The sequence below is a fragment of the Delphinapterus leucas genome, chromosome 3 (assembly GCF_059928025.1).
Source record: "Delphinapterus leucas isolate spDelLeu-1000000601 "Yukka" chromosome 3, BTC_Dleu_Yukka2, whole genome shotgun sequence".
Taxonomy (NCBI): Eukaryota; Metazoa; Chordata; class Mammalia; order Artiodactyla; family Monodontidae; genus Delphinapterus; species Delphinapterus leucas.
The window spans coordinates 70,333,091-70,350,676 of NC_143131.1; positions in this window are offsets into that span (position 1 = coordinate 70,333,091).

Below are 17,586 nucleotides of genomic sequence, written 5' to 3' on the forward strand. Positions count from 1 at the left end.
ATTTTTTTCAAGTGCTCATGGAACATTCTCCAGGTTAGATCATATCTTGTCTCACAAGTCAAGCCTTGGTAAATTTAAGAACATTGAAATTGTTTCAAGTATCTTTTCTGACCACAATGCTATGAGACTAGATATCAATTACAGGAAAAGATCTGTAAAAAATACAAACACATGGAGGCTAAACAATACACTACTTAATAACGAAGTGATCACTGAAGAAATCAAAGAGGAAATCAAAAAGTACCTAGAAACGTATGACAATGGAGACATGACGACCCAAAATCTATGGGATGCAGCAAAAGCAGTTCAAAGAGGGAAGTTTATAGCAATAGAATCCTACCTTAAAAAACAGGAAACATCTCAAATAAACAACCTAACCTTGCACCTAAAGCAATTAGAGAAAGAAGAACAAAAAACCCCGAAGTTAGCAGAAGGAAAGAAATCATAAATATCAGATCAGAAATAAATGAAAAATAAATGAAGGAAACGATAGCAAAGATCAATAAAACTAAAAGCTGGTTATTTGCAAAGATAAACAAAATTGATAAACCATTAGCCAGACTCATCAAGAAAAAAAGGGAGAAAACTCAAATCAATAGAATTAGAAATGAAAAAGGAGAAGTAACAACTGACACTGAAGAAATAGAAAGGATCATGAGAGATTACTACAAGCAACTCTATGCCAATAAAGTGGACAACCTGGAAGAAACGGACAAATTCTTAGAAATGCACAACCTGCCAAGACTGAATCAGGAAGAAATAGAAAATATGAACAGACCAATCACAAGCACTGAAATTGAAACTGTGATTAAAAATCATCCAACAAACAAAAACCCAGGACCAGATGGCTTCACAGGTGAATTCTATCAAACATTTAGAGAAGAGCTAACACCTATCCTTCTCAAACTCTTCCAAAATATAGCAGAGGGAGGAACACTCCCAAACTCATTCTACAAGGCCACCATCACCTTGATACCAAAACCAGACAAGGATGTCACAAAGAAAGAAAACTACAGGCCTATATCACTGATGAACATAGATGCAAAAATCCTCAACAAAATACTAGTAAACAGAATCCAACAGCACATTCAAAGGATCATACACCATGATCAAGTGGGGTTTACTCCAGGAGTGCAAGGATTCTTCAATATACGCAAAACAATCAATGTGATAAACCATATTAACAAATTGAAGGAGAAAAACCATATGATCATCTCAATAGATGCACAGAAAGCTTTTGACAAAATTCAACACCCATTTTTGATAAAAACCCTGCATAAAGTAGGCATAGAGGGAACTCTCCTCAACATATTATAGGCCGTATATGACAAACCCACAGCCAACATCGTTCTCAATGGTGAAAAACTGAAAGCATTTCCACTAAGATCAGGAACAAGACAAGGTTGCCCACTCTCACCACTCTTATTCAACATAGTTTTGGAAGTTTTAGCCACAGCAAACAGAGAAGAAAAGGAAATAAAAGGAATCCAAATTGGAAAAGGAGAAGTAAAGCTGTCACTATTTGCAGATGACATGATACTATACATAGAGAATCCTAAAGATACTACCAGAAAACTACTAGAGCTAATCAATGAATTTCGTAAAGTAGCAGGATACAAAATTAATGAACAGAAATCTCTGGCATTCCTATACACTAATGATGAAAAATCTGAAGGTGAAATCAAGAAAACACTCCCATTTACCATTGCAAAAAAAGAATAAATTATCTAGGAATAAACCTACCTAAGGAGACAAAAGACCTGTATGCAGAAAATTATAAGACACTGATGAAAGAAATTAAAGATGATACAAATAGATGGAGAGATATACCATGTTCTTGGATTGGAAGAATCAACATTGTGAAAATGACTCTACTAGCCAAGCAATCTACGGATTCGATGCAATCCCTATCACACTACCACTGACATTTTTCACAGAACTAGAACAAAAAATTTCACAATTTGTATGGAAACACAAAAGACCCTGACTAGCCAAAGCAATCTTGAGAACGAAAAATGGAGCTGGAGGAATCAGGCTCCCTGACTTCAGACTATACTACAAAGCTACAGTAATCAAGATAGTATGGTACTGGCACAAAAACAGAAAGATAGATCAATGGAACAGGATAGAAAGCTCAGAGATAAACCCACGTACATATGGTCACCTTTTCTTTGATAAAGGAGGAAGGAATGTACAGTGGAGAAAGGACAGCCTCTTCAATAAGTGGTGCTGGGAAAACTGGACAGCTACATGTACAAGTATGAGATTAGATTACTCCCTAACACCATACACAAGAATAAGCTCAAAATGGCTTAAAGACCTAAATGTAAGGCCAGAAACTATCAAACTCTTAGAGGAAAACATAGGCAGAACACTCTATGACATAAATCACAGCAAGATCCTTTCTGACCCACCTCCCAGAGAAATGGAAATAAAAACAAAAATAAACAAATGGGACCTAATGAAACTTAAAAGCTTTTGCACAGCAAAGGAAACCATAAACAAGACCAAAAGACAACCCTCAGAATGGGAGAACATATTTGCAAATGAAGCAACTGACAAGGATTAATCTCCAAAATTTATAAGCAGCTTATGCAGCTCAATAACAAATAAACAAACAACCTAATCCAAAAATGGGCAGAAGACCTAAATGGACATTTCTCCAAAGAAGATATACAGACTGCCAACAAACACATGAAAGAATGCTCAACTTTATTAATCAGTAGTGAAATGCAAATCAAAACTACAATGAGATATCATCTCACACCAGTCAGAATGGCCATCATCAAAAAATCTAGAAACAATAAATGCTGGAGAGGGTGTGGAGAAAAGGGAACCCTCTTGCACTGTTCGTGGGAATGTAAATTGATACAGCCACTGTGGAGAACAGTATGGAGGTTCCTTAAAAAACTAAAAATAGAACTGCAGTATGACCCAGCAATCCCACTACTGGGCATATGCCCTGAGAAAACCATAATTCAAAAAGAGTCATGTACCAAAATGTTCATTGCAGCTCTATTTACAATAGCCCAGAGATGGAAACAACCTACGTGTCCATCATCGGATGAATGGATAAAGAAGATGTGGCACATATATACAATGGAATATTACTCAGCCTTAAAAAGAAACGAAATTGAGTTATTTGTAATGAGATGGATAGACCTAGAGTCTGTCATACAGAGTGAAGTAAGTCAGCAAGAGAAAGACAAATACCGTATGCTAACACATATATATGGAATTTAAGAAAAAAAATGTCATGAAGAACATATGGGTAAGACAGGAATAAAAACACACACCTACTAGAGAATTGACTTGAGGATATGGGGAGGGGGAAGGGTAAGCTGTGACAATGCGAGAGAGAGGCATGGATATATATACACTACCAAACGTAAGGTAGATAGCTAGTGGGAAGCAGCCGCATAGCACAGGGAGACCAGCTCGGTGCTTTGTGACCCCCTGGAAGGGTGGGATAGGGAGTGTGGGAGGGAGTGAGACATCATAGGGAAGAGATATGGGAACATATGCATATGTATAACTGACTCACTTTGTTATAAAGCAGAAACTAACATGCCATTGTAAAGTAATTATACTCCAATAAAGATGTGAAAAAAAAAAAAACTGGGTACAATAAAATAAGATATTCCTATAATGAGGTTTAAATTTTACATGGTATCAGATAAAACTGTCAGCACTACCAGTCATGAAAATACTGAAGAAGCTACAAAGTAAAAAGAAGAAGTATAGAATTTTAGCTTAGCTGTGTAAAATTATAATCATCTGTTGTTCATTCAGGCTTAATTACCATGTAGCACAACAGCAATTATGCATATCATTAAATAGATGCTAGATTAATTATGTACATTTTATTTGATGAAAGCAGTAAAACGTGGTTTGCAGTATGTTCAGTCTTTATAGTTTGTGGCTCGTGTAACATAATAATTTACTCAGAGTTAAAAATATATTAGTAGATGTGTTGATTATGAAGCTTTATAATATTGTGTTGGCTGATCAATTTTATGACCTTATATAAACAGTGGAAATGCAGCTGTTAATCTGGTTATATGTAACATACTCTGACAAAATATTTCACAGGAAGAATCTTCCTTAATAGCAGAATTGTTGTCTGGCAATTATCTTTGGTATGTTTTTTTTTAAATTTATTTTTGGCTGCATTGGGTCTTTGTTGCTGTTCACAGGCTTTCTCTAGTTGTGTCGAGCAGGGTCTACTCTTTGTTGTGGTGTGTGGGCTTCTTATTGCAGTGGCTTCTCTTGCTGTGGAGCATGGGATCTAGGCGTGAGGGCTTCAGTGGTTCTGGCACATGGGCTCAGTAGTTGTGGCTCGTGGGCTCTAGAGCACAGGCTCAGTAGTTCTGGTACAAGGGATTAGTTGCTCTATGGCATGTGGGATCTTCCCAGACCAGGGATCAAATCCATGTCCCCTGCAATGGCAGGCAGATTCTTAACCACTGCGCCACCAGGGAAGTTTCTGGCAATTATCTCTGAATGTCAGCTTTTAACATGACTAACGTTTTCTGATACCACTGAAAATATTGAATTTATTTTATCTAGGTAAAAAGCCTAGAAAAATAAAACTAAGCTAAGTTTAGCTAATACTATCTGAAAGTTGGGTATCATTTTTGCTAAATATACTTCTGTATTAAAATTCTTGTTTTGGCAGAAGAAAGAAGACCTACAATCCTGCAGCTTGTGGAACAAAAACCACCTTCACAGAAAGATAGACATGATGAAAAGGCAGAGAGCTATGTACCAGATGAAGGAACAAGATAAAACCCCAGAAAAACAACTAAATGAAGTGGAGATAGGCAACCTTCCAGAAAAACAATTCAGAATAATGATAGTGAAGATGATCCAGGACCTTGGAAAAAGAATGGAGGCAAAGATCGAGAAGATGCAAGAAATGTTTAACAAAGACCTAGAAGAATTAAAAAACAAACAGAAATGAACAATACAATAACTGAAATGAAAAATACACTAGAAGGAATCAATAGCAGAATAACCAAGGCAGAAGAACGGGTAAGAGACCTGAAAGACAGAATGGCAGAATTCATTGTTGCAGAACAGAATAAAGAGAAAAGAATGAAAGAAATGAAGACAGCCTAAAAGACCTCTGGGACAACATTAAACACAACAACATTCGCATTATATGGGTCCCAGAAGAAGAGAGAGAGAAAGGACTCGAGAAAATACTTGAAGAGCTTATAGTCGAAAACTTCCCTAACATGGAAATGGAAATAGCAGCCCAAGTCCAGGACGTGCAGAAACTCCCATACAGGATAAACCCAAGGAGACACATGCCGAGACACATAGTAATAAAATTGGAAAAACTTAAAGGCAAAGAAAAATTATTGAAGGCAGCAAGGGAAAAATGACAAATAGCATACAAGGGAACTCCCATAAGGTTAATGCTGATTTCTCAGCAGAAACTCTACAAGCCAGAATGGAGTGGCATGACATATTTAAAATGATGAAAGGGAAGAATCTACAACCAAGATTACTCTACCCAGCAAGGATCTCATTCAGATTCGATGGAGAAATCAAAAGCTTTACAGACAAGCAAAAGCTAAGAGAATTCAGCACCACCAAACCAGCTCTACAACAAATGCTAAAGGAACTTCTCTAAGTGGAAAACACAAGAGAAGAAAAGGACCTACAAAAACAAACCCAAAACAATTAAGAAAATGCTAATAGGAACATACATATCAATAATTACCTTAAACGTGAATGGATTAAATGCTCCAACCAAAAGACACAGGCTTGCTGAATGGATACAGAAACAAGACCCATATATATAATGTCTACAAGAGACCCACTTCAGACCTAGGGACACATATAGACTAAAAGTGAAGGGATGAAAAAAGATATTCCATGCAAATGTAAATCAAAAGAAAGCTGGAATAGCAATACTCTCATAAAATAGACTTTAATATAAAGAATGTTATAAGAGACAAGGAAGGACACTACATAATGATCAAGGGATCCATCCAAGAAGAAGAAATAACAATTATAAATATATACGCACCCAACTTAGGAGCACCTCAATACATAAGGCAACTGCTAACAGCTATAAAAGAGGAAATTGACAGTAACACAATAATAGTGGGGGATTTTGACGCCTCACTTACACCAATGGACAGATCATCCAAAATGAAAATAAATAAGGAAACAAACTTTAAATGACACAATAGACCAGATAGATTTAATTGATATTTACAGGACATTCCATCCAAAAACAACAGATTACACTTTCTTCTCAAGTGTGCACGGAACATTCTCCAGGATAGATCACATCTTGGGTCACAAATCAAACCTCAGTAAACTTAAGAAAATTGAAATCATCTTTTCTGGCAACAAAGGTATGAGATTAGAAATCAAGTACAGGGAAAAAAACATAAAAACACAAACACATGGAGGCTAAACAATACATTACTAAATAACCAAGAGATCACTAAAGAAATCATAGAGGACACAAAAAAATACCTAGAGACAAATGACAATGAAAACATGATGATCCAAAACCTATGGGATGCAGCAAAAGCAGTTCTAAGAGGGAAGTTTGTAGCAATACAATCCTACCTCAAGAAACAAGAAACATCTCAAATTAACAAAATAACCCTACAACTAAAGCAATTAGAGAAAGAAGAACAAAAAAAAAACCCGAATTTAGCAAAAGGAAAGAAATCATAAACATCATATCAGAAATAAATGGAAAAGAAATGAAGGAAACAATAACAAACATCATTAAAAGTAAAGGCTGGTTCTTTGAGAAGATAAACAAAATTAATAAACCATTAGTGAGACTCATCAAGAAAAAAGGGGAGAAGACTCAAATCAATAAAATTAGAAATGAAAAAGAAGAAGTTACAACAGACACTGCAGAAATACAAAGCATCCTAAGAGACTACTACAAGCAACTCTATGTCAATAAAATGGACGACCTGGAAGAAATGGACAAATTCTTAGAAAGGTATGACCTTCCAAGGCTGAACCAGGAAGAAATAGAAAATATGAACAGACCGATCACAAGGAATGAAGTTGAAACTGTGATTAAAATTCTCCCAACAAACAAAACTCCAGGACCAGATGGCTTCACAGTGAATTCTATCAAACATTTAAAGAAGAGCTAACACCCATCCTACTCAAACTCTTCCAAGACATTGCAGAGGAAGGAACACTCCCAAACTCATTTTATGAGGCCACCATCACCTTGATACCAAAACCAGACAAAGATACTACAAAAAAAATTGTAGACCAATATCACTGGTGAATATAGATGAAAAATCCTCAACCAAATACTAGCAAACAGAATCCAACAATGCATTAAAAGGAGCATACACTATGATCAAGTGGGATTTATCCTAGAGATGCAAGGATTCTTCAATATATGCAAATCAATCAATGTGATAAACCATATTAACGAATTGAAGGAGAAAAACCGTATGATCATCTCAATAGATGCAGAAAAAGCTTTTGACAAAATCAACACCTATTTATGATAAAAACTCTCCAGAAAGTGGGCATAGACGGAACCTGTCTCAACATAATAAAGGCCATATATGACAAACCCACAGCAAACATCATGCTCAGTGGTGAAAAACTGAAAGCATTTCCTCTAAGATCAGGAACAAGACAAGGATGTCCACTCTTACCATATTATTCAACATAGTCTTGGAAGTCCTAGCCATAGCAATCAGAGAATAAAAAGAAATAAAGGAATAAAAATTGGAAAAGAAGAAGTAACACTGTGACTGTTTGCAGATGACATTATACTATACATAGAGAAAACTAAAGATGCCACCAGAATGCTACTAGAGCTAATCAATGAATTTGGTAAAGTTGCAGGATACAAAATTAATGCACAGAAATCTCTGGCATTCCTATACACTAATGATGAAAAATCTGAAAGAGAAATTAAGGAAACACTCCCATTTACCATTGCAACAAAAAAATAAAATACCTAGGAATAAACCTACGTAGGGAGACAAAAGACCTGTATGCAGAAAACTATGACACTGATGAAAGTAATTAAAGATGATACAAATAGATGGAGAGATATACCATGTTCTTGGATTGGAAGAATCAATATTGTGAAAATGACTAAACTACCCAAAGCAATCTACAGATTCAATGCAATCCCTATCAAATTACCAATGGCATTTTTTACAGAACTAGAACAAAAATCTTAAAATTTGTACAGAGACACAAAAGACCGTGTTAGCCAAAGTAGTCTTGAGGGAAAAAAACGGAGCTGGAGGAATCAGACTCCCTGTCTTCAGACTATACTACAAAGCTACAGTAATCAAGACAATATGGTAGTGGCACAAAAACAGAAATATAGATCAATGGAGTAGGATAGAAGCCCAGAGATAAACCCACACACATATGGTCAACTAATCTATGACAAAGGAGGCAAGGATATACAATGGAGAATAGACAGCCTCTTCAATAAGTGGTGCTGGGAAAACTGGATAGCTACATGTAAAAGAATGAAATTAGAACACTCCCTAACACCATACACAAAAATAAACTCAAAATGGATTAGAGACCTAAATGTAAGACCAGACACTATTAAACTCTTAGAGGAAAACTTAGGAAGAGCACTCTTTGACATAAATCACAGCAAGATCTGTTTTGATCCACCTCCTAAAGTAATCAAAATAAAAATAAACAAATGGGGCCTAATGAAACTTAAAAGATTTTGCACAGCAAAGTAAACTGCAAACAAGACAAAAAGACAACCCTCAGAATGGGAGAAAATATTTGCAAATGAGTCAACGGACAAAGGATTAATCTCCAAAATATATAAATAGCTCATGCAGCTCATTATTAAAAAAACAAACAACCTAATCCAAAAACGGGCAGAAGACCTAAACAGACAATTCTCCAAAGACATACAAATGGCCAGGAAGCACATGAAAGCTGCTCAACGCCACTAATTATTAGAGAAATGCAAATCAAAACTACAATGAGGTATCACCTCACACCAGTTAAAATGGGCATCATCAGAAAGTCTACAAACAACAAATGCTGGAGAAGGTGTGGAGAAAACGGAATCCTCTTGCATTGTTGGTGGGAATGTAAACTGATACAGCCACTATGGAGAACAGTATGGAGGTTCCTTAAAAAAACAAAAATAGAATTACCATATGACCCAGCAATCCCACTACTGGGCATATATCCAGAGAAAACCATAATTCTAAAAGACACATGCACCCCAATGTTCATTGTAGCACTATTTACAATAGCCAGGTCATGGAAGCAATCTAAATGCCCATCGACAGACAAATGGATAAAGAAGATGTGGTACATATATATAATGGAATATTACTCAGCCATAAAATAAGAACGAAATTGGGTCTTTTATAGAGACATGGATGAATCCAGAGACTGTCATACAGAGTGAAGTAAGTCAGAAAGGGAAAAACAAATATCGTATATCAATGCGTATATGTGGAATCAGAAAAATGGTACAGATGAACCTGTTTGCAGGGCAGAAATTGAGACACAGTTGTAGAGAACAAACATATGGACACCAAGGGGGAAAGTGGTTGTGGGGGTGGTAGTGGTGGGATGAATTGGGAGATTGGGATTGACATGTATACATTAATATGTATAAAATGGATAACTAATAAGAACCTGCTGTACAAAAAAATAAATAAAATAAAATTCAAAAAATAAATAAAAATAAAAATTCTTGTTTTAATTTTATAATAGAATATTGTAGAACTGACGTATCTGTGATATTATCATCAGTTGAATGAGGTATTGCAATATAATGGTTAAACTCTTGAGCCCTGGGGAGATTTCTGAGCCTAAAGCTTAGTTCTTATCCTTCATACTATGTGACTGCCATATGTGTGAACTTCGGTTTCCTCATCAATAATATACAGATTAATAATAGTACCAAATAGTGCCTATTGCATGAGGTCTCTGGGAAGACTGCATGAAATAGTCCATTTAACACACTCAGTCCTTTTGCTGACATATGGTAAGTGATCGTTAAATGTGACCAACTATTACTGAGTGCTTTGATTTTTCTAATTTTTCTTATCTTTTTTAGGTCTGTCTGACATTTTACAAATTCCATTAAAGGGAAAACTAAATTACAAACTGATCAATTGACAGGTGTTCTTATAAAAATCCTAAAAATACAGCTGCTTAAAATATTAAAAAAAAAAAAACACTTTGTTGAATAAAACTGGCCATTGTAAAGCTAGCACAAATTCTACTACCTGCTGCTCAAGACCCAAATGAATCCTGTGACAGATTCCTGGTGCCACACTAATGAAAAGCCTTGAGAAAAGCAATGGGGAGGAAGGATGGTTAAGGAGCCACCGGAGAACATGCTTTAAAGGAAGGTTAACATCACATAGGGCATGCTGGTAAAAGACTGTTGAGAAAAGTAATACATGTCATTAATTAATTATTTTGAGCCTCAATTTTATCATCTGTAAATGGAAAGTTTTAACCTAAAATGATTAATAAGATCTCTTCTTCGTCTCTAAAGTTCTAAGAGTCTCAGAAAAACTTAAATGTCTATGATCTAAAATAGGGAAAGGAGTTGTTCTAGACTACTCCAGAGAACAAAATCAGAAGTAATTCATGGAAGTTAGAGGGGGGAAATTTTTATTATATTTTAAAGTAGAAATTTCAGATAACTAAAACAGAAAATAGAGCTAGATAATCAAATATTAGGGATTTTTTTTTTTTTTTTTTTGCATTACGCGGGCTTCTCACTGCTGTGGCCTCTCCCGTTGCGGAGCACAGGCTCCGGACGCGCAGGCTCAGCAGCCATGGCTCATGGGCCCAGCCACTCCATGGCATGTGGGATCTTCCCGGACCGGGGCACGAACCAGTGCCCCCTGCATCGGCAGGCGGACTCTCAACCACTGCACCACAAGGGAAGCCCTAGGGATCTTTAAACACATGAGCAGTGGTTAAAGTAGGAATTGGAAAAGTGAGTTCTATCATCACATCCAGCTTCTACCATATTTATTCATGCTAAAGAAAGAATTGCTAACATTATGTATAAATTTACTTGAAATCAGAGGTTCTCTACCTGAGATCTATGGACCCCAAGTATAGGGCTTCAAAGGATAAACCTTGAAATTATATAAAAAAAAATTGTGCACATGTGCATTTTTCCGGGGAGGAATATCCTTCATTTTCATCAGATTCTCTGATTTAAATAATACTTTCTTTGATGTACAAAAAGCTAGAAGATAAAGCTAGTGTATGAAATAAGATATTTCTTTAAAGGGTTTTATTAAAAAACATTTATCTGCAGGCATTTTTTTACTAAATGCTTTGTGACAGAGGCTATTTTAAATGAATTTGTAGATTAGATTTGGAAAACGACCAAGTGAATGTAGTGATTAAATATCTAAAAACTTTTAAAATCATATCTGATAAACCAAGATAGATGAAAATATTTCTGTCACCTGGTTATCTCATCATGTTTGACTTTCTTATCTTGTTTTGGTATGCACTATAAAAAAAGATTTAGATAATTATTCCTGAATCCTTATTTTCAGCTCTAAGTATGATAAGTCTTTTTAGCCTCCTAGTAGTAAAAATATAGTTAGAAAAATTCTGATTTTGAACTAATATTTCCAAAAGAAAGCAAAACACCAATATGACAATATTCTTTCTTGCAATGTATGTATGTATGTGTGTGTGCATAATATGAGAAATAGAGATGTGCTACCTATTTGTTAAATTACCTGAGAGCATGTACTTGTCTACCTATTTAAAAGAGCAAGAATAGGCCTGAAGGAATGTTAGGCAAAGAGGCCAACCTTCCTTGATATTCCATTTAATTTGAATATCATTGGCAATGCAAAATAAAGACAGTACTGTCAAAGTCAATATCGCAGATCTCTATGTCTGTGCAGCAGCTTTCTCTGTGCTAATAGTGTTTATGCCATCTGTCTGTTTTCAATTAAAGTCCATTTCTGATTCAATGACCAGATGTTCCACATTGTGGGGCTGTTTTGTTACCCTCTCCCTATGCCTCAAAATTAGTGTGTTTACTTCAGTGTTGATGCTGTTTACTTTTTCTTTTTTCTTTCTTTTTGCATTTCGGTTATCATAATCAACTATCTCTTTCATTTTTTGCAGGTCATGAAATAGATTTTCTATTTCCTCCTTTAGATTTTATTGCCTACAAAGTCAGTCTTCTGAATGTGTTCATATATCTAATTTTGGTTAATGAGTTTTCATTCACAATGCCTGTTTATCTGATTTTTGATATAATAGCTATATGAATAAAATTTTCAAACTTAAAAATTCTGCATAAGTAATACATTTTAAATGAAAATCACTAAATCCATAATTCTTCAAGGAAGGTCAAAATACTGTATCAATCACTGTTTTTTCTGTGTTTTGTTACTTTTAAATATTTTCTGAATTCTATCCATAAACCTTGTATATTTCCAATCCTAACTCCTTGAAAAATCAACTTTGATCATCTTTAGGTAATAAAATAAAAACAAAAAATTTTAAAGTTTAGATTACATTATGATCTCATTTTCTCCTCAGATTTTATTGAATTTTCTAATACTGAAGAAAATTTTTCAAAACTGTGCTTGATGATGGTTTTTGGGTGTTATTATTCTCAAAGCCTCGGCATGCTGCCATTTCATGAAGGATAGATATATAACAGCTGTAGTTTTTTATCTTCTGTTTTGTCATTGGCATTAGAGAACAAGTTGGAACTTCTTTGGAAATGTCCCTGTGCTTGGAATATAATCATGGGCAATTTGAATATCCTTTCTGGCATAAGGGTCAGGTTCTAATCTTCTCTCATATCTATAGAGGTCTGGCTCTAGAAAAGGCAATGTTTTGGTAAAGAAGCAAAAATAATAATATTTTAGGATGTAAAACAAGGAAGAGATAATAACAACTTTTAACATATGCCCCCAGAACATATGCCTGCCTACTACAGTAGTGGCTGCCTTGGTTAAGTTACTTTATAGCAGAGCTTTTGACTAGATTAAAACCATGGATTTCAATTTTTCATTTAATTTCTCACATCATACACAGAACCATGTATTTGAATTTTTTTAAACCTTGGTATGAAGAAAAAACTGCATATTTTGTTATCAGTGTTCATTTAGTTCTCTATTCGAGGCTTTTGTTCTCCCTCAGGGGACTCTCAGCTCCTCTAACAGCCATATCCAGTGGTACCAGATTCTCCTCTGGAGTTTCCATATATCCAAATTCTTTCCACTTTAAAGGTCAGGATTAAATGTTAGGTCCTCCAAGGAACGTTATGAGCTGTTTCAGCTGAGGAATTGCTGCCTCTTCTGTACTCTTCATACATTTCTTGTGGCAGTGTACACCTAATATGATGGAATATATTGGTACATAGCTTACCTCTTTTATGTATTTTAAATCCCATGTGGGAGACAAAGTTTATCTCTGTGCTTTCCCATAACATCTATTACAATTTCAAGAATCCTTTGTGAATTGAAATGATGGATTAATTACTCAATCTGTGCTTAGCTGAGTTTCCTTGTGCTCTGAACTCTGTCCACAGGTAATACTCAACTATTTCTGATTGAATCATTCGGGTCCTGCTATGTTACAGAAATTAGTCTAATAAAATAATTCATGACAAAGTGTGAATAGCTATAATTTTTTCCTTTCTTAAATAGGCATTTTCATTTTAACTCAATCTTGATTTCATTAAGCCTAAAATATTGAAAGAAAAGGATTTCCAAGTCTAAAAATAGGGTCAATAGGAGAGACTTTGGCATTAAAAGATGACACCCTATCTCATAATGTTGCTTACTTTCCTTCAGGTAAAGCTGCTACTATTTATTTTAAATCAAACTATACTTTAAATACTGTATGACTATTTACACAAAGACTATTAAAGTCTACTTTAGATGATCCCATTAAATTTCATTACAAACATTAATGATTTTCAAACTTTAGCATATATAAAATAAATCACCCTTAGTTTTTTAAATACAGATTTCTATGCCCCATCCCCAGAGACTTAATTTTATAGGCATGAGTTTCAGGAATCTCAGTTTTCACGAAGACCCAGTTGAGTCTGATACTGGTAGTCAGAGGATTATCCAGGGAGAAATGCTGCTTTAGATGACCTAAAGATGATGCCCTTGACATTAAAATTTATTGTCCAAGAACAGTGATTAACCCATTTTTATGTTCTTCAGTGACTTTATTTTTTAGTTCATCCCATTCCATAAAATATGAATATAATGTGCTGTAAAATTTTGATGCAGAAAGGATAGAAAAGAGCAGCTGAAATTTTAAGGATGAAAACACGGAGATTTAAAAAGTATGCATTTACCCACATTTTATACAAATTTTATAATTAAGAGTAAAACATAAAAGTTATTAAGAATATACATTGCAATAAAGGCATAAGCATAAATTTTAAATTCACTTATTTATATGTCTAGTGAATGATGTTTTTCAAAATGAAAAGGGAAATAATATTGAATTTCATCACTGGGGATTTTTTATTAATTTTTTTGTTCCCTTTATGTGATGTCAAATTATAGATTTGAAGAACTCAGTGAGAGAGTTTTCAACAATGCTATGGTGAATCTTAGAGGCATTCTTTTTTAAATTCACAGGGAAAAACTAGCATAGTGCCCTATGACTCACGAAATTTTGAGTGAATGAATGAACAAATGAATTTTTCCAAAAGTCTCATTTCAATTGTATCAACTATTGTTACATTCTCTAATCTTAAGTGCAGAGATTAAAACTCCCACTCTTGCCCATATCTTACTTCAATTTCATGGATCATGGGTAAAAATAAGAAACATGGGAATATCTTGAAAGTCAAAATTATTTCTTTTTATAGTTCTTTCATTTCACATCAATTCATAGAGAAAATTCTTATCAATGCTCCACTATGTGCTAGGCATGTCTTTGGAACTGGAGAGAAAGTGACAGAGAAGATAAATAATATTTTGGTTGTCAAAGAAATTAAATTCTCATTAGAGAAATAGAGAACTAAATAAATTCTAGATAAGCAAGAAGGGAATTGACAGTGAAAGCTATGCAGATAATTAAGAAACATATAGCTGAGATCCAAAGGGAGTCCGGACATTACTCTTGATTTGGCTGGTAATGAGAGGTAGTTCAGTGCTGAGATATCAATGTCCAGGTAGTCAACCATGGTGTGACCAAAAGCAGAGCACCTTAGAGAGGATAGCCTGAAAAAATACTCAGAGTAAGATTGTTCTGTTCTGTTAGAAAAATAAAAGGAGTTAGAGTGATTAAGCATAGTGGACGAGGGGAAACATGTGAAACAAGGTCAGGAGATAAGTAGAAGCCAGGTTATATAGAACTTGTAAAACAGGATAAGAAGTTTGAACTTTGTTCTATGACCAATGGAAGTTATTGAGAATTTGGGTTTAAAGCAAAAGAGTGGCATGACCTAATTTACATTTTAAATAAATTCTGCTAGCTGCTCCTCAAAGAAGCAGTTGATAAGAGGACAACCTGAAAGGCAAATTAGGGGACTACTAAAGAAAGGCAATGATGGCTTTGACTATGGTGGTAATTCCAAGATTAAATGAAATGGACTAATTTAGGATCTATATAAACAAATTTAGCATATACTTTCAATTAAATAAACCACATACTTTTGATAAAGCAGATAGGACCTGATGTGTATGGTGAGAGAGAGACATATAAATCATGACTTTAGACCAGCAGTATTCAATAAAATTTTCTGCCATGATGGAAATGTTCTATATCTGTACTGTCTAATATGGTAGCCACTAGCCATATGTGGCTATTGAGCACTCAAAATGTGACTACTGCAACTGAGAAATGTAATTTTTTGTTTTGCTTAATTTTAATTAATTTGAATTTAAATAACCACATGCCAGTGGTGGCTACTATACTGGATAGCACAGCTCTAGAAGCTTGGCTGGAACAAATGAGTGAATGGTAGTGCCATTTACTGAAATGAGCAAGAGTGAGGGAAAAGCAGACTTGGAATAAAAATAAAGAGTTCTATTTGGATCATGTTAAGTTTGATATGCCTAGTGGTTATCCATGTGGATATATCAAGTAGCAGGCAGAGTATGTGAATCTGGAGTCCCTGGGAAGATCAGGGATATAGCTATATATTTGAGAATTATCAACACACAGATATCATTTATACCCATGAAACTCAATGGAGTCACCTAGAGAGAGTGTATAAAAAGGTTTCAATGACAAAGGGTAGCATTCTAACATGCGATAGTCAAATAAAATAGAATCCAGCATAAAACACTAAGAAAGGAAAGTCAGTCTCATCAGGTACACATTGAAATACAGCCAAACAGGGCCAAGGACCTTGCTCTTCAAGAAGTGTCGTTCTTTCCACACCAGTTTTGGAAAGCACTCTCGCCCTTGTAATGCAAGCAGGACCACAATGGAGCCCAGGGTAAAAAAAAGCCTTAGCTTGACAGGCTTTAAGATATGGGGCAATGAATGGATTTTGCTAGGAATTTGGACCTGAAGCTGTTGCTAAAATAAAGTGTAATATTAATTTTTCATAGCTCATTCTAAAACCATGATGCAGAAGCATCCATGGTTCCAGAAACAAGAAGCAGCTGGAAGATGATTTAAAACCTTCCCATTTCCCTTTCAGAAATAGCTAACTATAAATTTCTCTTAATAATAATTATGATACATAGAGTATATTTTTCTTAACAAAAACTTTGTATTACTCTTTCAAGAACAGATCCTCTAAAGGTAAACATCAAAAACCTCTGAGTTTGTGTCACACCTTAAAGTTTCAGGAGGGCCAGCTGTACACCAAGATTTGTACCACATATAAAGAAGATAATGCAGAATTTTATCAGATATAAAGAAGTTATAAGGCCTTTTAAAAAATTAAAGAGAAGTAGAAAAAAATTTTAAGCAACAGAAAATAGCTTTATCTTTCTCACATAGGTTTTTCCTAGAATTTTGTCTGAATTCTTTTTAAAGTAATTCCCTTTGAAGTAAATCCCTAGGTTTAATATGGGATAGTTGTGGGATTCACAATTGTGTGATATTGTTTGAGCTTGATAGAAAAGAGATATTTTTCATTCTGAGGACTTATGTATTTACTTCTATCTTCAGAAAAAATAAAAATAATATCAGTAGCAAAGGAAGATAGACTGAAAACTGCTACCACAAACTGATGAACTACATAAATATCCCTCTATTATGATAAACTATCATTTGAACATACACAGAACTTTTTTTCTAGGATCATAATGAGCATTTCATAGTACATTCAGGAGTTGTTGCTCATTTTGATGTCTCTATAAAATAAATAGCATATTCAGATCACGTTTAGAGGAAAGACACATATTGTTATCCTTTATTTAGCAAACCACCTGTTTTGTTTTCTGTGTGAAGTGGCCAGTCATATCGCTTCCATGCTACATATAGGAAATATATATACAGACATACATATACACACATAAATACATATACACATGTACATACATATATTTATAAAATAATACTTATAGATATATAGATAAAAATAAAAAGATAAATAAGGTAGATAAACATTTAATTTCAATTTTTAACTAT